The 22,358-nt window shown below is 39.4% G+C and overlaps 1 protein-coding gene across 1 annotated transcript in view; it reads left to right on the top strand.

Annotated features, from left to right (window-relative positions):
* Window positions 1-2,613: 2,613 nt before the first annotated feature.
* Lingo2 (leucine rich repeat and Ig domain containing 2) overlaps window positions 2,614-22,358 on the top strand; it is a 172,100-nt gene continuing 152,355 nt past the window's right edge. Inside the window, exon 1 of the mRNA XM_051157711.1 lies at window positions 2,614-2,768. The gene's annotated coding sequence lies outside the window, so the exon portion shown is untranslated. The remainder of the gene's footprint in view (window positions 2,769-22,358) is intronic.

Below are 22,358 nucleotides of genomic sequence, written 5' to 3'. Positions count from 1 at the left end.
TCATAATTGTAGTTGCAAATCATGACACAAATATCTGATATGTGACGACCTAAATGGGCTGTGACCCACAGGTGCAGAACCTCTGCTCTGAAGAGATAGTTGAATTTCATTCACAGAGAATGCTGAGTCCACGTGCCCTTCCCTCATGAGGAACAAAATGAAGTAAGGGTCGAGAGCACCCTTTCTAGAAAGGACAGAAAGGCTTCTACATTCTCATTTACCACACATTTAAAATGGATGTACAGTTATCTGTGGCCTCTTGGTACGTGCTAAGTCCTCTAAGTCAGAAAAGCTACAAGTCCTTAGCTAGGTGAACATTTCTCTAACGATGTCCAAATTGCCTGTAATGGATTCCAGCTGACGGAGTGTTCTAGTCCAACCATCTCAAGCATTCCATTCACAGTTGGGAACACCTTACTCACAGATGATAATGAAATAGCAGACACATCAACCTTTGGGAGCATCATGGTAAGGTGGTAGAGGCCCATAAACCACTCTGATATTCAAGTCTCCGTGTCACGGTTGGTGGGGTAGGGGACTTCTCTCTTTGTCTTGTAGCCATCAATTTTCGATACTTCTTTAATTGAATGCCTACAGTCTATAAGATGAGATCGAGTTAGTAGTTACCCTAAATTTCAATTGATACTTTTGACTCTAAAGAAATGAATGTTTATTGTAAGTCAAGTAACCAAATCACAGCACAGAATACAATATCACATATTTAGTTATAAAAATGACAGTAAAAGCTCATCAGAGAGTAGATGGGGCTAGGGGTGCCGAGATATTTAATCTACCTTCGGTACAGTACCTCATTTACATGCAATAGAAGCGCGTCATATCACATGAAGGAAAATACAGAACTTCTAGATACAGTTAAAGGTCATTTGCTTAAGGCTAGGATCTCCTTCACATACAATGTGGCACTTCAGAAATCCTCAGGTGTTTGTTAAATTTGTTTTCTTTAATCACGAAAGGTCAGACTGGTGATCTTTCTCTGAGGGTTAAGTGACACTTCTTACAGGATCTGTGGGGGGTCACAGATCAGGGGAAGAGAGAACCCCACTGAGAAAGGGAGTTCCTCATAATAGACCAGGCTCAGTTGGCTCTAGCGATATGCCAGACTTTGACCTCTTCAGCAGCACCCCACAGTCAAGGAGACCCAATGCCCTCTTCCAGCTTCTGGGAGTACTTCTCACTCGTAGTGCATGCACAGAGAAGCATGCAGGTACATGTACAAATGAATAAAGACCAATACAGTTTTAAAAATAAAATCAGCTGTGTTAAGCTTAACTAGAATGATTTGAATCTAAGATCCTATTGGTATGGAGTAGAGATGCAGATCAGTTGGTACTTAATTTTCACCAGAGAGTGCTTATCGCAGATGATGGGATAACTACACTGGCAAATTAAAATTGTCTGGGAAATGTAAAAAAGAGACCTCTGGAAGTGGATGTGAACCGGACTGTTCCCAGCAGGTGATCCATCTGAAGCCGTATAACAGTCCTTCATTGATCTCAGCATTTCCTTTCATGAGTTTCATTCATCCTTTTTGTTTCCTCTTAGATTTTCCCCCTATGTTACTTATTCCCATCCATAGAATTCTGGTCTTAGAAATTTTAGTGTCTCTTAATGATCCACAGCAGATACCTCCCCCGAACAGGAAAGATACTCTATGACATTGCACCAATCAGCCAGAATGTACCTCAGTCAACTGCATATAAGCATGAAGGGAACCATCTTGGTTTAGTTTCAACATCTGGTTGACATTCTTAGTACCTTCTATTTCCAGAACGCCACTACAGTATTTCATAAATTATTACAATAAGATAGCTTTTATACTGTTACATGAGAGCAGCTCTGTTTATAATATTCTCTGTGACAAATGCGTTTATAAACACTGACTGCTGAGATGAACAAATGCCTCACATCAGTAGAGATCCTTAATTATGGGAGAAGCCACATGTCTCTCGTTTCAGCTTAAGCCAATAGCATGCCGTGCTTTCATAAGGTGGTATGTATTGCCATGACTTTTCTCTGGTACTCAGGTGCTTTAGTTGAGCTGCTCAGGCACACACAGGTTTTTCTTCCTCCTCCTTCTCCCTCCAGTATTTTAGCTGGAGAAAGTACGTGTACTTGGCTTTCTGTTAGCTGGCTCCAAATTGGGCATGCTCAACACGTTCCTCTGACACTGAGATTTGAAATGAGGTTTCCAGCCTCCTTTTTCTGTGGGAGTCGGTTTCATTCTATATATTTAGCATGAGTGATATTCACCCCTCTGTTTTACGGTAACCATCATTACTATTAAAATAATCTTTTCTTGTAGTATTGTTAGAAATATCTTTATTTGCTCATTATAGAGGCTTGAGTTCATTGAAGGATCAGTGTTTACTCGAGTATAACATATGGACTCCTCCTTTGCTCCTGTTTTTTTTTTTTTTTTTTTTTCTGTTTGTTCCACCCCTTATTGTAGCTATGCCCCAGAACATTGCTAAGCACTGCTAGCAGCTGCTGTAGTTGGGATTCCATTTCTCAGGCAGCCAGTAGACTATTACAAAAGAAGCCACTATTAAACTCACTAAGAAGAAGTAAATTTGATCTTTGTTTACTCAGATAAATGAAGAAAAGCACATCTGCGACCTGGGGATGGTTCAATGGATAAGAGAGCTTTCAGTGAGAACAAGAAGACCTGGATTCAAGTTGCCGGCACCCACCACACTGTTACCACTATTCCTTCTACACAGTCCTTCTGAAAGACAGCCAACAGACAGGTAACATTGTATGGATCCAACAGGTTATATTCGGGAATATGTATGATACATATATGCATGCAATAGGACTGAAGGTAGGCCACGGATTGGAAGGAGAGCAGTAGGCACGTGTGGGAGAATTTAGAGGGTGGAAAGGGAAGCGGTGAGTGTTGTGATGTATTTTCATCTCTAAAATATAAAATTAAAGTGACAATGAAAAGTCAGGCATGGACTGATACCCTGGCTGTGGAGAACAAGGACAAAGCAATTACAGTTCCTTGCCAGCCAGTCAGTACAGACAAAACAGTAACAGTGCCTGTCTCAAAAACTGAGGTGGAGAGTGAGAGAAAATACATGTATAAGCCTCTGACCCATGAAGAGCATGCCCAGGCATGTAAGACCCCCATATACACATACGCAAGCATCACAACATTAAAGAAATAGATAAAAATAACTTTAAAAAGAAACAAACAAGATCAAATTGTCCCAGGAGGCTGTCTCTCTGTCTCTGTCTCTCTCTGTCTCTCTATATCTCTCTCTCATCTCCCACTGTGTGTATGTGTGTATGTGTGTGTCTGTGTGTGTCTGTGTGTGTTTCTTTTTTGCTATGAGACATAGAATCACCCTGTAACCAGACTGGCCTAGAGCTCAGTATGAAGCACATGCTCTCCTTGAACTGTCTGTAAGTCTCAGGCCTCAGTGTCATGCACACTTGCATTACAGATTTAAGCTGCCACACTTGGCTTCCTGTCGTTTGACTGGATGACACAGATATTATAATCTATACTATTATCATTATAACATGTGTAGAAAAGCTGTTTTTCTTTATACATACTTGGTTGTAAAATTACCAATGAAGGGGGAAAAACTGAAGATCCAATATCCTCTAAAAAAAGTAGCTTAGTTGCCCTGAAGTATGATTTCAGGTCATGTCCATAAACATTAGTTGTGTAATTCTTACCATGTTAACTTTAAATATAATTCTCAAAGTAATAGGATGAGATAAGATATTCTGAATGCAGATGGAATTAGAAGTTTCTATAGTGTCAAGGGGCCATTGTCTGTTAAAGTGTAGGACACTCTTGAAGTGCCTTGTGCTTCTAGACGCTCCTTGAGGATCCTCAACAGTATACCACTTACAGATAGCAATCCCATCGTCAAAGTGGCTGCATTTTTATTTACACACACACACACACACACACACACACACACACACACACACACTCACACTATACTGGAGGGGGAAAAACATGGTGTATCTCAAAATTGACTTTTAGATACTAACACTGAATTTTTTCAAATGTTGATTTTTGGTGGTTAAAAATAGATAATCACTCTAGTACAGAACTCTTTACCTTTCCTTTAATTTTAGTCAGGAGGTCAGTGTCAAAATAGTTTGGAGTCCCCATCTTGGAAGTGTACTGCACGTTGTATTCTGTGCCCTGAGAACCAGCGAGAGCAGTCGCTCCTGCCTGAAGGCCGGTGCCCCCTCTGTGGAGAAACCTATCTTTTCTCTTTGAGGGTGAGGCTTTAGGAAAGATATACCTGCAGCCAAGTGTTTCATTGCCAATGTTGATTTATCCTTTTGAAAATGTTATGTGATTCCAAAGACCAACTCATTAAAACTGAGAGAATTGCCTAGGTTTTACTTTTTAAAATGTGTGGATCTGTGAAGTGGGCCTCTCCTCTGATAGCACTATTAAATCTTCTCAAATATTCAGTTTAATTCTGGTCCTGGCAAAGCAACAAAGAGATGAATGTAAGAATGGGAAGGAAATTCTTACATGAGACTCAGTAATTTTCTAGATGTTTAGAGTTTCACCCAAAGATAAAAAGGAAAAAAAAAAAAAAAAAAGGACAAAAGTGTTTATTCAATGAACTACATTTATAGCCCTTTTTATGTTTATTTTTGAGCCTTGTAGCCCAGGCTGCCTTCGAACTTGTAACACTGCCTGGGCAGACCTATAACTTGTGATTTATCTGCTATCTGCTGCAACCTCAGAGGTAGCTAGAATTATGGAGGCAAATGGCCACAACCAGCAACTGAAATGACATTCATTTAGGTGTCATGCATAAATTCTGAAGATTGAATGGTGCTATGACATCAGCAAACAAACAACAGTAGGCATATAGGCATATCAACTACAAGAATCATCAGAGCACTCCACAACATGTTTCATGAAAGTACATTACAATAGCCTGAAATGTAGTAATATGCAACAAAGTACATACATATGTACATACATACATACATACATACACACATACATACGTACATTATAACATGCCACTTGCAGTTTTATTGTGAAGGCTTGGACATAGAAAAGCCAAGTGAGGAGTGAATGAGTGTCATTCTTGGAATGATTTTTACCATCAGGAAGATATTCCAGGGCAGGAATAATTGTACGGGCACACTGAACCTACAGAGGTGTTTCTCTGTGTGAGGGCGTGGTTAAACAAACATGAAGAAATAAAGTTTCAGGATACAGACATCTATAACTGGTTCCAACTCCATTAGAGCCTGTATGAAGATGGTCAAAGCCTCCAAACTCATAGTTGCAATTTCCCTAATATGCCAAAATAATTATGCTGTTTGGGTGAGGTTTTAAATACACGTAGAATCTACTGAGGCACAAACACTTGTGAGTTTTTCTTCTTCTAGCCTCTGAATTTTGTATATATGGTCTTGTTTCATTAGGAATTCTTAATAGGTTTTAATAATCCTAAAACATATTTTGCTATTAATAGTATCATACAGGTTGAACCTATCTTTCCATAAAATTACTTTAATGGGTTTTCTAATGAATTGTCACTAATCTAGATATTAAGAAAGCACACTCTATTGTGCTTTGTATTAAACTACCTTAGATCTTGTCTAAGGAAGCTAAAGACAGTGAAATAAAGGAACAACCTAAGAGGAAATTCTATTCTCTGATTTTTTGAAGTCTAGGAGTGCAGCCTCTCAATTCAGATTTCCCAGGAATTCATCCTGTACTCTCACTCATACATAAAATGAAGATGATGGCCCTTGGACTTGTCAACTCTATAAAACTTCCATTCTCATGAACATAAAAGTACATTAAATATTACATGTTTGCAAGATAATTATTTTAATAACATGGAGGTTGAATCTATAATTCATCAGTTCTGAAGTCTTCACACCTATTTCCACAGATTTATATTCTAATGGGATAAGGAGGAAAAAAGTGAATATTTTAGGCACCTGGTTTTCCTCCACTTGGGGATCTTTAGAAGAGCTTTTATTTTTTGTCAAGTAAAACAATTTCGTAAAGATGTATTTCTGAAGCGTTAGGGTATTTCTCTGTGGAGCATTCTTATACAGACACAGTTTACACTCTTTTGTGCTATTGTCCTGTGGCTCGCTGCTGGAAGACTCAGCTGATTTCATTTAGATTGCGTATCTACTGGCTGCAGTACCTCTGGGTACAAACAGGACCAGGTCCTTTTGTTACTCCTAAGGTTCCACGGGAATGCAACCAAATCCAGCAGAGATTAAGAACGCATAAAGGAGGAAGAAGAATCAAAGATAACAAATTTAAATTTTTAAAGAGGCTAAACCCTTTGTAAGAGCAAGGAAAAGGATCTTTTCAGGGTCAGTCTCCATTATGTGGATGAAGGAAAACTAAAGGTGTTCACCAACATCCAAACTTTACTTTAAGTCTGGTTGTATATAGGTCAGGCAGCTTGTCCAGGAATCCTTATGCTGAGGAAGGAAACAAATGCCTCTGTATGGTGAGACATCACACACATTTTTCCCCATAGCCCTCTCCCTCCCCCGTATTCCATCCTCTTTTCTCCTGTTTCTTCCTAGTATGTTCTATAGGATTTTTGCCACAGATTTATAGACTATAATTGATTTTGGCCTCAAAACCCCCAAGGCCATCAATAGCTTCTAAAATATCCCCTAAAATCCAAAACCAAACCAGACAAATTCTAAATAAATCAATATGGGATCTGTGTTTTTGAAGATGATGGTGTGAGGTTTTGTTTCTTCCTGCCTTTTCTGTCCCTGCTGGAGGAGGACCGTTGTGAGCCACTGAATAAAACCACACAAAGCACAAAAATACCAGGTCTGGGCAAGAACCATCTTGTAAATTGAAAGTGTCAGCTTTTCCCCAAAACTGGTTTGAGCTGTCAAAAAGGATAATTATGTGTTAGCTCCAGAGAAATTGAAGAGGGACCTGCATTCATTAATTATTTTTCTATTTTAAGTATAAAAATTTTTATGAATGATAATCACCATCTTGCTGCATCAACTAAAAATCAAATTGCTATTTGTGTTGTAATTAAGCCAAGAGTGTAAGGGGAGGGAGAGGAGGACTACACTCTTCCAATTGTGAGTTCCAAAGCAGAAGCCTCTAACACATGGAATATTCCCAACAAATTCAGTCACACGAAGTTTCCGCTCTCCCTCTATAGCCTGTTTTCTTTGGCATTCCGCCATTAGAAATTAAGACCCAGTTTCCCTGGCAACGATAACTGTGCACACATCCTCACAGGCGCTCCCTCACTCAGATTGTTAGCTATACAAATAAAGTTTCACAAAGAGATTGCTTCAGAATAAAAGAATAAAAGAAAGACTGTTCCCATCTATTGTGACAGGCCTTAAGGTATTATTCACAGAACCTCCAATTGGACAATGTGTTTTTGTGATGAACTGAATTACCTTAGATTGGCTTTCCACATCTCTTTGTGCTTGGGATAGTAGAATAAGCTTTTATACTCTATTTAATTCCCTCCTCGGTTCCATTAGCATCAATCCTATTTCTCTTTAGTTTGTTTTAAGGGAAATGTGCTTGTTAAGTTGCCATATTACCTTTTAAGGAACCGTTTTCAGCTGGAACTTTAAGTATATCTCAACGCTTTGAGAGTATAATGCAGTTTTTATTTGTTCAACTTTTGCTGATTTTTCAATGATGTGTATCTAAGGGGGGTGGTGATGGTATAATGTAAATTAATTACTTGTGGTTGAATTATTTTAAATGTGAGGAGAGAACTGCAGTGGGCTTGTTTATTATCTTGCTTTACCCAGTTCACTCACCCATATTTTGGGGGTGAAGATAACTAGGGTGGTGTATTTTCCACTTACGAGAGACACGTTGATAAACATATCTTAGATTGATATGTAATGAAGACCATTTTAATTTTTAACACAAGGGCCAGAGAGCTAAGTTGGCTTTACATCTAAGTTTCCTCACATTTAAACTCATTTTTTGAATTCTCATTAGATTTGAGGTTTTGTTAAGCCAAGGCCTTACAAAGCTGTTCTCTTGGTTTCTGTCCGGGGTGCTGAAACACTTTCATCTTCCCATGGTTCCTTTTCAAGACTCAGACTTTGCCAGAATCTATTCAGTCTCTGTTCTTCAGTTATCACAGACTCAAGAACATGTGAGCTTCTTCTAAAACTGATGGGTATCATTTTCTATTTTTGTAGTACATTTATTGTGCATGTAGGTTTTACCCCCTACTAGAACTACACTCAATGTGTTGACAGATTATTCCTGGTGCATTTTAGTGTATATCCAAAAACTTTAGCATAAATGCAGATGAGATCTATGATTTTATACATAAGAATGAACGTACATACACCCGTTTATCTGTATAGCAATTAGACCTTTATGTCTATTTTATTCTTTTGAGAAAATAATCAGCAACCAGTGGTTCCAAAAAAAACCATCAGTCGGCTAAGGTTTGCTCTAAACCGTTCGCACTTTATATATTCCTGCCTTCTCGATACCATTGGGAAACTGGATTCGTGCTTCAACTCTGCTCTGTTACAAGTGTTTCTTGGTGTTTACTAATGCGAAAGAGCATCTATAACTTTATTTTTATGTTTTAAAAATTGCCTAAGGTTTGAAGAAATACAGAAATATCTTCATGTATTTTATTATACATTGCATGGCTTCAAAGTAAGCTCTGAGCAATCATATAACTGCTTTTTATTTAAAACAAAAGGACACATGTTATTCTCCAGTCAGGCATCCATACTCAGTCATCAGCCTTGCCTATTCAACTCTCTCCCATCTCCTGTCTTTAATCTCGATGTTTTAATTTTGTTGTTATTGGTTTACTCAGACTGATCTTAATATTAAACATTTACTGCATCCTCTATAGTACAATACAAATATAACATTTATATGCCATTAAATATAACATTTTATTATAATATTATATAATAGAATAATATTATTCTTTAAAAAGTAATGTATCTTTTCCCACTACAGAACTTCAATGCTTTTTTATACCTCTGTTGTGACATTGGCATCTGTTTTAACAAGGGGGGAGGATACATTTGGCAGCAATTAACTGGATAAACTTTATGTTAAGTTGGCCATACTGTAATAATCATTCATCTTCTCCTTTCCAAGCTCTTTTGGGGGAAAGGGTAAACATATTTGCTGAATTAATAGATGATCAGATGAGCAATTACTCTGAGCTAGCAAAATCCATTCTGCTTATATTCTTCCTAAAATATGAAACAGCTGGTCAGAGTTCGAAGTTCCCTAGAGCAATTGTTTTCTGTGTAATTCATTTAAAGTCATATAAGAACTGATGATGCCAGTCTATTTTATTTCTACTCTTCATGGCATGGAATGAAAGATGGCGCATAGGCCCAACACTGTGGCTCATTAATAAAGGGATGGTTGTAGAGGCCTGAGGACATGAGTTTGATCCCCAGAGACCCTGGAAAGGGGGGGGAGGATTGATTCTACAGAGTTGTCCTCTGAGCTCCACACAGACACCAGAGCATGTAAATTCCCAACATATACACACCATTCGATCATAATGATGATGATGATGGTGATGATGATGATGATGATGACGACAGCAATCAGATTTAAGCCTTTATTTCCCTGGCCTTGAGGCTGATACCCATATATTAGTTTCTGTACTTTGGCACACCTTCCTGAGACTACAAAGCCTCATTTATAAAAATAGTGAAGAATATTGATGATTGGAAACTTATATTAAATAGTAAATAAATAACAAAGTGCTCAAACTAAAGCCTGGTGGTAAGTAATGAAGAAGTATTAGTTTTCGTCCTTTGAGGCCCTTAGCTGCCAAGGACAAACAGTCTCAGCTCATCTTCTGTATTATTATTATCTCATCTACACCTAACCAGCCTAACAGATAAAATAGTGAGAAGCCTCGGCCAGACTGTTACCCTTTTACAGGAGCGTCTAGTTCTATTTTCTTCTTTCTCTTTGTTGAATTTGATGTCAGTGCTAGAACATTCTAAGTGGGATGAAGATGCCAGGGAGTGAGCATAAAAGATTGATAGCTAGTATAAGAGGAAAGATTCCCTACGTGGAAGTATACCAAAAGGTTAAATTGCCACATCAAGTATGGCGTGCCGTTTAATAGTTGTACTTCTGAAGAGTCTTCAGAAGTAATTTTCTCTCTAAGAGAGAGAGAGAGATCGCACACTGCCTTTCCTCCAGGCTTTTCATAAGGGAAATGACCTAATTATGACCTTTAAAGGAACCTCATAGCTTGTCTTCCCTTTCAAAGATGGTGCTTGGACTTGAGTCACTGGGTTTTGCAATTGTGAGAGAGCGTTCGGAACCAAGGGCAAAGGGAAGGCTAATTTGAGGGAAGCTCTCAGGCTTGTCTACACCCATTTGAGCAAGGTCCTGGCAGTGCCGCTGCCTTTCTGTTCCCAACTGAGCATCAGGGAACTCACAAGGCTTTATTCTCATATCTCTGTTCGCTTCAAAACAACTCTTGAAGACTATGCTTCAAACTCTGCCACTCTGTGTCCTGAAGCATGAAATGAGGTTCTAAAATTAGTGCTTTTTCCTAGATAAGTGTAGGAGAGATTGCAATATCTTTAACAATTCACTATTTTCCCCCCAAAGTAAACAAGCATATAGGCTTGTCTAAGCATCCTTAGACATGAGTTTGAATGAGGTCCAGTAAACTAACTGACATAAATTAACAACTGTAACTTGGTGAATTAGCACTGGCCTTTTTGCTTTGCTCACTGGTCTGCTTAAAAGAGGTTCGAGACAGTATGCTTTCCTTATAACCCCTAAGGAACATTCTTTTCTATAGCAATTAGAGTTAAAATGGCATGCATCAGAAGTAAAGAAGTGGGAATAACTGAAACAAATACATGAGGTGTGGTGGAATGTCCCCAAAACATGGAGAGTGAAAAGAACCATAGATTAGAGGTGGAACAAACCTTAGCAAGTCACAAACCCAAGTCCCAGAGAATGGTAAAAACTTAAGACACAAAATGGTTGCACTTAAGGAAATTTTTTAAGTGTTCAAAGATGTCATTGTAACTTTTATATTAATCTTTGTAACAAGTTCTGAGGACATAATTTTAAACCAAGTAAACATGATTTCAGTTCTCATAAAGTATAAGCATTAGGAGGAAAACCTTAGTCATGTAGAGATGCAGAAGACTCAGTTGTCTTAAGTGTGTGACACTCTGTGAACATATAAGCAAAGCATTCAAAAAACTCAAAGAAATTGTACAATGAAATGAGATTTAAAGAAACATAATTGACTATGAGTACAGATAAGAAATGGAGGAGAAATACATGGACAATTGTTGGTAAATAATAATAATAATAATAATACCATGGGAACAGCATGAGAAAGCCTGGAGTTCTTGACCTATACAGTGAGTAGTTGCAAGCCCCAGAGGCAGGGCTAAGATTCAAAAAACTAAATTATTTTATATGAACAATAATCCTTCTTTTATTTAAATTTATTTAATCTCTCAGTATCCCTAGAGTTGAAGGTACCTTTTTCCATCAGTTTGTAGATAATGAAACCAAGAAGTGGCTTGTATAAAATAATACAAGATAGCCTGCAGACTTGATACCCTATGAGCATATACAGGGGGAGGAGGTCCCCCTCAGTCATAGTCATAGGGGATGGGAGTAAGAGGAAAATGGGAGGGAGGGAGGAATGGAGGATACAAGGGATGGGAAAACCATTGAGATGTAATAAGAATAAATTAATAAAATAAAATTTAAAAGTTAAAAAAATAAAATAAAATAATACAAGAGCGCATCAGAGCTAGTGTGCACAACCATCTGGCTTTCATACCTGTCGTGTCTTAGATCACTCTGTAGTCCTCCTGGAGATGGGAGGAAAAGGGTGGCTGGGAGAAACACAGTAGACCTAGAGCAATGAGGTGAAGACTGCAATATTAACAGGGATGTATATGTAACTATGGAAACCTTCTTGATAAGACACAAATTGAAATAAGGTGTCTTCCTCCTCCTTAGTCTTTTGTTTTAAAGTCATGATTTAAATAATTTCTATCTATTTTTTGAAATTCTCATATAAGATTACAATATATTTATGTAAATCATTATGTAAATTCGATCCTACCATAACCCTGCAAATTCTGTCAGGAGTTACACAACCAGTTTTTCTTTCTCCAAATTTCCTGTTCTATTTTTTATTGTCATTATTATTATTAAACCCCTAGTGCTCACTGTATCCACATGACCTATGTCCACTTGGGCATGGGCAACCTACCAGCATCCATAAAAACAAAAGATGGTGACTCCCTTCCCGCAGCTGTTCTCAACCACCAATGGCTACCGTGAAAGGGGCGGGACCTTGAGAGACTGTTCCCACACTGTGCTGGCATGTTGACTAGCTGCATGTGTTGTGCAGGTACCACAGATAGGAGGCTTTGTTCTGCAATCAAAGAATGCTCAGAAGGCATCTCACACTTCCCTTTATACCCTCTATGTCTCACATGTTTTCTGCCCACTCTTCCTTGATGTCCTCTGAAACTTCAGTGGAAGGGGGTCAATCCACATTATTCATCTACAGCTGAGCATTCACGGTAACCTTGTGTCCACAGTTCGGCCACTTAGTAATCTTCATTACCACTATGCCCTACAGAAATAAAGCTTTTCTGATCAAGGCTGAGAACTCTATGGGTATAAACAGATACTTTAAAAACAAATGGCTAGTTAGTGAAACTCTACTAATAGGTTCCGCCCTAGGGTCTATGATCTCTACAGTCATGGACTTTGGCCAGGTGTGCAGTACCAGACATTATGCTCTTCTGTGAGGCAGGCCTCCAAATCCAATCAGAAAGTAGCTATTTGTCATGATAACCACCATTGGTTAACACTGCCATTGTACCATTGAGCACATCACTCGTTTATTTCTGCTGGCTTTCATCTTTGTGATTTTCCTTCTCAGCCTACAGCGTCATCTTCTGTAGAGCACTTCTTTGTCTGCCGTGATGCACTCAGTGCCCAGAACAGCTCCTAGCCCAGGCAGGACATCGAGGGACACATGCCGAATGAGAAAAACAGCAATTTTCTTCTCATATATTCTGAGAGCTTCCCTGGAGAGCACATTTTCTGAGTACTTCCTAATAGTGAGACTTCTCATCAAGACAAGACAAACTACCCCCTGGTGTTTCGGAACAGTTCCGGAGAGGAGCAACAGCAGAGGAGTATTTTTGCCCTCAGCTGTTCATGCATATTCTCACGTTCCCTCTAGATATCGATTACTGTATATCCAGAGAATAAAGTCTGCCAGTCTGACTTCCTAACACTAATTGCAATCAGGTCGCAATGATGATGCTCAGAGGATGTGTATGTGGCAGGCCTAAATGGGGATGTTTTCAGTTGCTAGTGATCTCATCACTTAAAAATCTCTTACTCACACGTGAATTTGCAAGTATGTGGGAGCGGGGTGGGTATACATAGTTTTGTCATCATCTACGTCTTCACTCCTTTGCATATTCAAGAGAGTTAAAGTAGCAGTTTCTTACTTCTGTTAGCCTTTTTTTTTTTTTTTCACCACTGTGATCAACTTCCAAGCAAAAAACTTAAGTAAAACTCTCTTTGGGTGTGTTCTTCCCTGGAGAAGACCACCTCTCCTGCTTCCAGCTTTCCTTAGTTGCCTATAGTTCTTTATGCAAGGGTAAAGTTCCTAGGCTTCCCCAACCCAGTTGGCATGTCCATTGGCTTCATATTTGTTTAGCTTACATTTTGGGAGAGTCATATAGCTGATTTTATGGGTGTAGCTTCTATTATTGCTAGGAGACACGGTCTCAAAGCAAATTCCCTGACCCTCAGGCTCTTAACCTCTTTCTGACCTCCTCTTCTACAATGTTTCCTGACCCTTATATACAGGTGTGTTTGGCAGATGTATCCATTGGTACTGGATTGGTTGTGTGTTTCTGTAGTGTCAAATGGTCAGCCCTACACATACATATATATATACAAATAGCATTATATGGACTGCATGGGAATATACATACATACAAGTAACATGCAGACTGAGTGGAAATATATATGTGTATATAATGTACATATATGCGTGCAGTAACAATCAATGAAAAAAGAGGCCATAAGTTTTAAAATAAGTGAGGAAGGATGTATGGAGTGTTTGGATGGAGAAAAAGGAAGGGGGAAAATGCTGTAATTATGTCATCATCTCAAAATAGTAATAAGCAAAATATTTATTTTGGCTCACAGTTTGAAAGGTTTCTGTCCATGATCACTTGCCCCCATTGCTATGGCCCTGTGACGAGACAGAATATGATTATGGAAGATGCACAACAAAATGGAGTTGTGTTTTTATTCCATGCCAGTTGAGAGTGTAAGGGGAGAAGAAGAAGGAGAGGAGGAAAGGTACAGGGAGAAGACATGGTGGGCATAAAAGGGAAGAAGAGTCTGTGGACAATGCACACCCTTCAAAGGTGCCTTTCCAGTGATGCACTCCTTCAAAGCTTGCCCAGCTATGAGCACACTAGTAAGTCAACCCATGGCGAAAGTTCAGTACCTTGTGATCCAATCCTCTCTCAATAGTGCCATCAACTGGGAAACAGACCTTCGATACCCGAACATTTCAGGTGACCCTCCATATCCAAACCATCACACAGAGCAGTAATAGCTTTCTCATTTTAATTCTCTGTTCACATCAACCAATCATTTCCTCAGTGGATGGGAACAGCGGCTGCTTGTTAGTCAGCAATCTTCATGTGCCTCAGTCCACGGTTCTGCTGAGGTTCACCAGCTCACTCACATCTGAGGTGAGATGATCATCTGTTGGGAACTCTGCCCCTTGATATAGTTGCCTGTTACAATAGGATCAGTCCAAGCAGCATTGTGTCATCACCCAGAAAACCAATCTGGGCTTGTTCACAGGGCAGCTCAGAGTCGGCCGAGAATGAACAGACACTGAGCTGTGAAGTGAGGAAGAACTCATATAGGCTAACCTACATTCCACTGTCTAAAAGAAGCCATAGCCGACCCAACTAATGAGACAGAGAAGTAGATTCATGACATCTATTCACTCATTTGTATCCTTACTGCCCCCCCCCTTTTAAAAATACAGTCTTGTCACGCATCCAAGGCTGCCCTGGAACTGCCAACCCTCCAACCTGTGATTCATCCTTCCAGAAGTTCTGAGATTACAGGTGTACCCAGTTAAATTGTCTAGGTGAGACGAGATACAAAGAACTGTGACCATGTTTTTAATAGCCCACCGCAGTTCATGTTTTAAAAACTATCTCCTCAATATTTCACTGAAATTTAAAGAATAGATTTCATCAATATGGCTCATATATACCTTCAAATTCTTTTAGGGTAATGGAAATATATATGAATAACACTTCTTGATATCAGGGCTAATTTAAATTTGAAAAACTATAAGACAATTGCCTATATGCAAACATATTTAAATCAGGGAAACTGGAGAAAACTGAAATGTGCCAGTTCCACAACAATTTCTTGCCCAAAACCCACCTCCATGGTTAAGTGCTAATTTCCATACTTCATAGAGGGATATCTGGTCATTATCTGGTGTTCAAAATACTTATACTCCATTTATGTTATTGTGGATAAATGCTTGGAAAAGAAACTTCTTAACATTTTTGTTGGGTTTATGAGTGACAAGAGTGATCAAGCTATATCTATGTCTTTGTCAACTAAGAATGCCTACTTTATCAAGGAGGCTATGGATTTTAAGTGTCTAGCAGTTCTGAATTGAACTTATTTTATGCTATTCAGATTACACACATGTGTGCGCACACAAAGACACACAAACACAAATACACACACATAGACAAACAGACACACAAACACACACAGAGACACACAAATACAAACACACATGCACACCAGCAGACACACAGACACACACACACACAGAGAGAGAGAGAGAGAGAGAGAGAGAGAGAGAGAGAGAGAGAGAGAAAGAGAGAGAATATCAACAGCTCCATTGCCTTCCCAGATGCAATCTCTCACACTAATTTTTGTTATGAAACAATTAAACATATACAACATATTTAAAATAAAATTGCTGCTTTCTTTGCCCTCTTACCCTGTCTGTAGCATCTTGCCATGGTTCTCTTGCTTCAGGCAAGTTTCAATCTCAGGGAATAAGGATCTTGTAAAATGAACTTTTTCCTCATTCGTGGCAGCAAGGGACCCCCTTCTCTGCCTTATGTTTTTCAATAAGAATCAGTAATTGGGCTTAAAATATTATTATATATTATATATTATATATATTATATTATTAAATATTATTATATTTCTCCACAACAACCCTCTAAGCCACAGGTTTACACTCATGGCTATTTGATCTATCATTCAAGCAAATATACTGTTTAAAATTGAAAGCTGTCTTTTCCCTAAACCCCACCAGAAATATTTTATTTAAAAAAATGCATCCCCTCCCAGGCTTTTCCTAAGCTTATATTAATTGACTGGTCCAGCCCAGAGACAGAGAAGAACAGCAGTGTTGCCAGCATGGCCTCTGTGGCAACCCACAAAAGCACTGAAAACCCTCGGTGGGAGGAATTAAGGTGAACTGGAGGCAAAGCGGATGGAAAATTGGAACGCAGGAGCTTCTATTTGTCATACCGGTCTGCGGTGACATATTCACTAGGGTTTGCATTCTTGATGCATACACCCAAATGTCAAAATAAATTATCCTGTAGAAAACAAGCTGGTTATCAAGGTTGACTGTTTTTCGACTTCCTGGCTTTTCACAAACTTTCCCTTCTAAAACTACGTTTATTATTAGTTCAGTTCTGAAGGCAGGGTAATGTAGCCTGCACCTGGCTTCTAGTGATGAGTGCTGATGAAGCTGATAAGGTACCATCACTGAGAGATCAAGCCTATACAGGGAAAACCAAGGCATGCAGCTGCTGGAAGAGCTTAGCGTTCTGAGATACCAATATTCCCTTGTCAGTGGGTATTCTTGTAACCACTACCCAGGAGATTTAATTGAAAAGCTTAAAACACATAGAATCAGTGGGGGAAATCCCCAGGAATTTAAGAATGATGAAAAAGTTTAATCTTTGTCAATGAAAAGTTGTTCTAATTTACTTTTCACACTGTGAGGTATTAGGCTGTGCAACATTTACAGTAGAAAGCAATTAGAAGCAATTTTTCTCCTTTAGCAGTAGCCTTGGAATGACCTGTTTAAAACTGAGTATACAGTTTATTTTGAAGCACCATCTCACGTTAATTTTGTAGATTAATATTTGCTGGAAACGTATAGCTTAGCGAATTCAGAAATAATTAATCAAAAGCCTAGAAGCACAGCTCCACAATTTGATCCAGAGTGAGCAATCAATCAATAGCGTGGCCAAGGTCTAACTGTAGAGAGAAATAGCCTAGAGGGAAAAGATGGCAATGTGGGTGTTGAATTGGACTGAGCATCGGACACAGCCAGCACTCGCTTCATTATATTGCCCTCTCTATTTGTTTCATGGCCCTAGGTCTGCAATGCTTCTCATAACTTCTTTTTATTCCTCCTTTAAAGAAATCCTTGTGAAAATATTATGGCACCACAATTGAAAAAGAGAGACTATGATTGAGGAAGGCATTCAAGAGCAACCATTTGTCTCTTGGCTTCCTTTCACGCCTACCCCCAACTGCGCAGTCTCACTGGTCCCTACACCGGCTGATGCAATGTTCTCTCAAATACACTGTGAAAATGTAATGTGTGTGGACATAAAGAAACAAAAAACCCAAATGTTTAGTTAAAAGAAACAAAGTCCTAACGTAAGCTTTCACTGCAGACATGGCTCCTAAGAAGTCAAGTACCGAAGGGGTTTGTTGAGTAGCGGTTTCATTGAGTCAGTAACTACAATGGAGCAATGCAGATAAATATGGAGGCTGAGGAGCAACAGAGATAATGAAGGTAACGCTATGGGTAATTGCCGTAGAGGCTCTTTCATTTTGATTCTTCCAATGTAAGGAACTACTCATGGCCACAGATGAGCCCGCATAGAGCAGTTGACAGAATACAACAAGTAGTAAATCATTGAGTGTGTAAGGGAAGCCTACATTTACTCTGCATTGTCTGCACAGTATTTTAGCCTCACTCACAGAATGAACTACACTGCTAGTTATGTTTATTTTTATTTTTTGCTAATTCTTTTTATACTGTTCAGTCTAGGACAGGTAAAGTTGGGCAATTCTTTTCTTAAATAAAGTCTTTTGCTTTCTCAGACTTCATTTTACCATTCAAATAGCAGGTTAAAAGTAATTACTAGATACTTTTCTTACTAATGTTCTAGGTCACAGGAGCTGGTGCGTTGGCATAGAAGGGAAAGATAAAATGGCTCAACTCTAAGGACACTGACAGGCCTCTGCCAATTTGGTTAGTAAAGAGTAATGGTAGCTTCTCTGCTCTGGTCCCACTTTTTTAGTTTTTCTGCAGCTAGAATATAATACATTGAATTCAGAGTCCATGGGACCTGGGGTTTATGGTCATTTCCAGTAGCCTAAAACATGTTCCAAAGACAATCAGCAAGTTTCAACTGGAAAGGTTACATATTCCCTCTTTGGTTCATAATACAGTCATATCCATTGCTCTCTCCTGTGATATTCTGAGTGTAAAATGCCCCCATTGGGCTGTGGATTGGAACACTTGGCCCCAACTTGCGGTGCTATTTGGTGGGGAGAGGATTGTGGAACCTTCAGTAGGTGCAGGCTTGCTGGAGAAAGCAGGTCACTAGGGGCAGGCCTTGCAAGTTTATAGCCTGGGCGCACTTCCTACTTCATCTCTGCTTCTACATGGCTGATGCAGTGTGATGAGCTGGCCCAATGTTGCTGTCACCAACCTCCTCTGTCATTCCTTCTTGGAATAAGTCAAAATATACCCATTTCTTCTTAACTTACTCATTTCGATGTGCCTTTTAAATCACAAAAGAAAAGTAAGATACTTTCCATCACAGTACCATGCATTACTAAAGCATTTCTACATTATTACGAATAATCTACTGACCTTAGTCAAGATGGATGATAGCTTTGATTGTTTCATTTCCTGTATCTTGTATAATATTCCTACCTGCTTTTGTACTCTTATCTTCACACTTACAATGGTTTGAATGATAACGGCCTTCACGGGTCCAGATCTGAACAGCCATCCCATTGGCTGTGGTGTTTGCGGAGGTTCAGGAGGTGAGACTGTTGCAGGAAGTTGCTGGGGGCTGGTTTCAGGAGATAAAAGCCACTTCCATGTCTCTCTGTGCTTCGAACTTGAATCTGAAGATGTGAGCTCTTGGGTTTCTAATACTTTTGCCATGCCCACCACTCGCAGCTAAGCAATGCCAAAATGTACTCATGCCTCTGGAGTCTAGCCCCGAATAAACTCATCTTTAGAAAAGTTGCCTTGGTTAATGCTATTTTATTTTAGCAACATAAAAAATGCTAATACAGCATCTTCAATAGATGACACCTGATGACTGATATTCTAAAAAATCTCATATTTTACTTAATATTTTCAGTTCATATGTACCTTGAGAGTGACCAATACCCAATATATAACATATCTATACCACATACTAAAAAGGAGAAGGACCCATGCTACAAGGATATAACTACTTTACATGAAAAAGTTTAAGTGCTACAAAATATACCCTCTAAAACAAAGAAACTGTGGCAAGGGAATATGGAATATTGCTGATTTTTAAATGTGTGTGTATGCCTAGAAGAAATTAAGAGAAACATTGATAAGGCCTGTGTGAACCATTTCTTAAACTAGGTATCCAGCTTATCCCTTCCTCTTTCCATCATTTCTTCCCATTTTTAAGCCCATTTTGGTGACATTCGTCAATACATGGCTAACTGAGTAGCAAGATCAGGGGTTGTCTGAGGTCTAATGCTAATTACATTGTGCTAAAGACAGTAGACCATGCCAGTGATATAAAGCAGTGTCGTTTCTGGTTGGAAAGTCTTATGCTAATGATGTGTGGTTTTCTCCCAGTGTTACACTGAAGCTCCTGCTCTGTCTTCTGAGAGAAATGAGATTTAATTATGGATTGGATTGGAAAATTTTAGAGTTCAGAAATAATGTTAAACTTTTAATTGTAGAACCTAATTAGATTGTTATTAAAATCTTAAGATATCATATCACTGATTTAGATATGTCTAGTTAACGTCTAATTACTTCCGAAGACATTACTTCCGAAGTGGATTTTCTGCAATTAGGGTGTACCTATGTCTAATCTCCTGTTTCCATAAAGAGACCACTAAGGATGCACTGTATTTCCATGCAGCCTTAACTTAAGTGAGAGAACGACTTGCTTGCTCTGTTTTAAGAACTTCAAATTACCCTTTAGGGCTTCATTGAGTAACAAGGAGGCATGCTACAGAAGTGTCCTCTTCAGTGTGAGTTCATCACTAATGTTGCTAATAAAAGACATGAGAATGAAACCCCAGCTCTAATGTTAGCTTCTTAAATGTATCGGGGTGCTCAAAAGGAAAACATTAACACCCCCACTAGCATATATATGGAGACTATGCATGGGTTATGGACCATATGGCACCTTTGTAATGTCAGAGCATATTTTCCTAACGTGAGACAAATAGAATGATATGTTGATATTCTCTATCAAACACACCGTCAATGGGAGATGCATCGTATTAGTTACTACTGGATTGCTGTGAGAAGAGACCATGACCAAGGCAATTTTTAAGAGAAAAACATTATGTAGGGGCTTGCTTACAGTTTCAGAGGGTAAGTCCATGACCATCACGTGAGAAGCATGGTGCTGGAGCAGTAACCTAGAGCTTATAGCCTGATCCACAGGCATCATGCAGGGGGAGATGGTAGAAGAAAGAGAGAAAGAAAGAGAGACAGACAGACAGACACAGAAAAAGAGACAGAGACAGAGAGAGACAGACAGACAGACAGAGACAGAAAGAGAGACAGAAAGAGAGAGACAGACAGACAGAGACAGATAGACAGACAGACAGACAGACAGACAGACAGAGACAGAGACAGGGGCTGGTGAGGGCTTTAGAAACCTCAAAGCCCACCTCCCATGATGTACCTCCTCCAACAAGGCCTCATCTCCTAATCCTTCCTAACCAATTTATCCACTGGGGACTAAGCAGGCAACTGTGTGAGCTCATGAAGGATGTTCTCATTCAAACAGCCACATGCACCTACAAAGGGTTAATGACTTGGGATTGTTCATTTGGAGAGGCTGCATTGGGATGATGGAGAAAGCAAAGAGATAGATGACTCTTTTTCTTCTCCTAGAGCTTGCTAACCTGTGAGCCCTACACAGAGGCACTCACTTGTTAGTGGTTAATAACCATCGCTCATCTAGCTAGCAAGTTAACTTAGTTTTCCTCCACTAAAAAGGGTTATATCCAACAATCACTCCCTTTCCTAATTAAACCACATCTGTTATGCCAAATGTTATTTTAAAAATTCTTGTCCTCGGGAGCCATTTATGCATGTTATTAGTTTTGGGCCTTTTCTAAGAAGAACTTCTTGTTCAAATCATATTTACTGCATGACTAACCCTGTGCTGGGCCCTCTGATGGTCACATCCAGAATATGCTGGAAAATTCTGACTGGCAGAGACATGGCAGTTAGCAGGACAAAGTGATCTTTCTGAAGCATGTGCACTCCTGGCAAGCTCCTGAAAGTGGCTGTGGCTAGGCTGTCAGAACTCGGCATGGCTGTGGGTGGCTGCGTTTACAAACGTGAGGCTTCTGAGAAAGACAGTTTCAAGGTTTTCGCTAGCGGACCAGGCTGACTGAGAGCTGTGTCTGCCAGCACTGATGTTCCTGGCTGAGGGTAAAAATGGCTCTCTAATGGCTAGAGAATACTCCAGCTAGCAGCATGCTGCATACTCAGATGAGAAACGGGGGCTTTTAAAAAATGCCATTCCTGGGAACAGAAAGCTTTCTTGAATGTTGAAAAAGTGCCACAATGTGTCTGACGTTAATATTTAATTGGAAAATATTAAGAATTTTGGCAAAGGCAACAGGTAAGGGAACCCGATGTTGAATGGATGATTACGATGCACTAATTGCCACATTAAATATAGGCTATGAATGACTTGGACTTCACTATGCTACAATGTCGACAGGCTGAAAGCAAGATACTCCTGAACTGTCAGCCAGCCTCACCCAGATGCTTGTCTTTGTCATTATCAGAACAAAGAATCCTTTGCTTTTTGTCAGAGATTGCCACTAATGCTCCTGGTAATGACCGTGGGTATCTTTTTCTACGAAGGTGTCTGTAGCTCTCTGACACGGAAATGAGTCCCTTCATTCTGAAGGAAAATGCGCCATGGAAATTGCTGCTCACATTCCTATCTGAAAGGCAGGAGAGCCT

The sequence above is a fragment of the Acomys russatus genome, chromosome 2 (assembly GCF_903995435.1).
Source record: "Acomys russatus chromosome 2, mAcoRus1.1, whole genome shotgun sequence".
Taxonomy (NCBI): Eukaryota; Metazoa; Chordata; class Mammalia; order Rodentia; family Muridae; genus Acomys; species Acomys russatus.
Note: the sequence above shows the minus strand (reverse complement) of the source record. Positions and strands in the feature narration are given on the sequence as shown.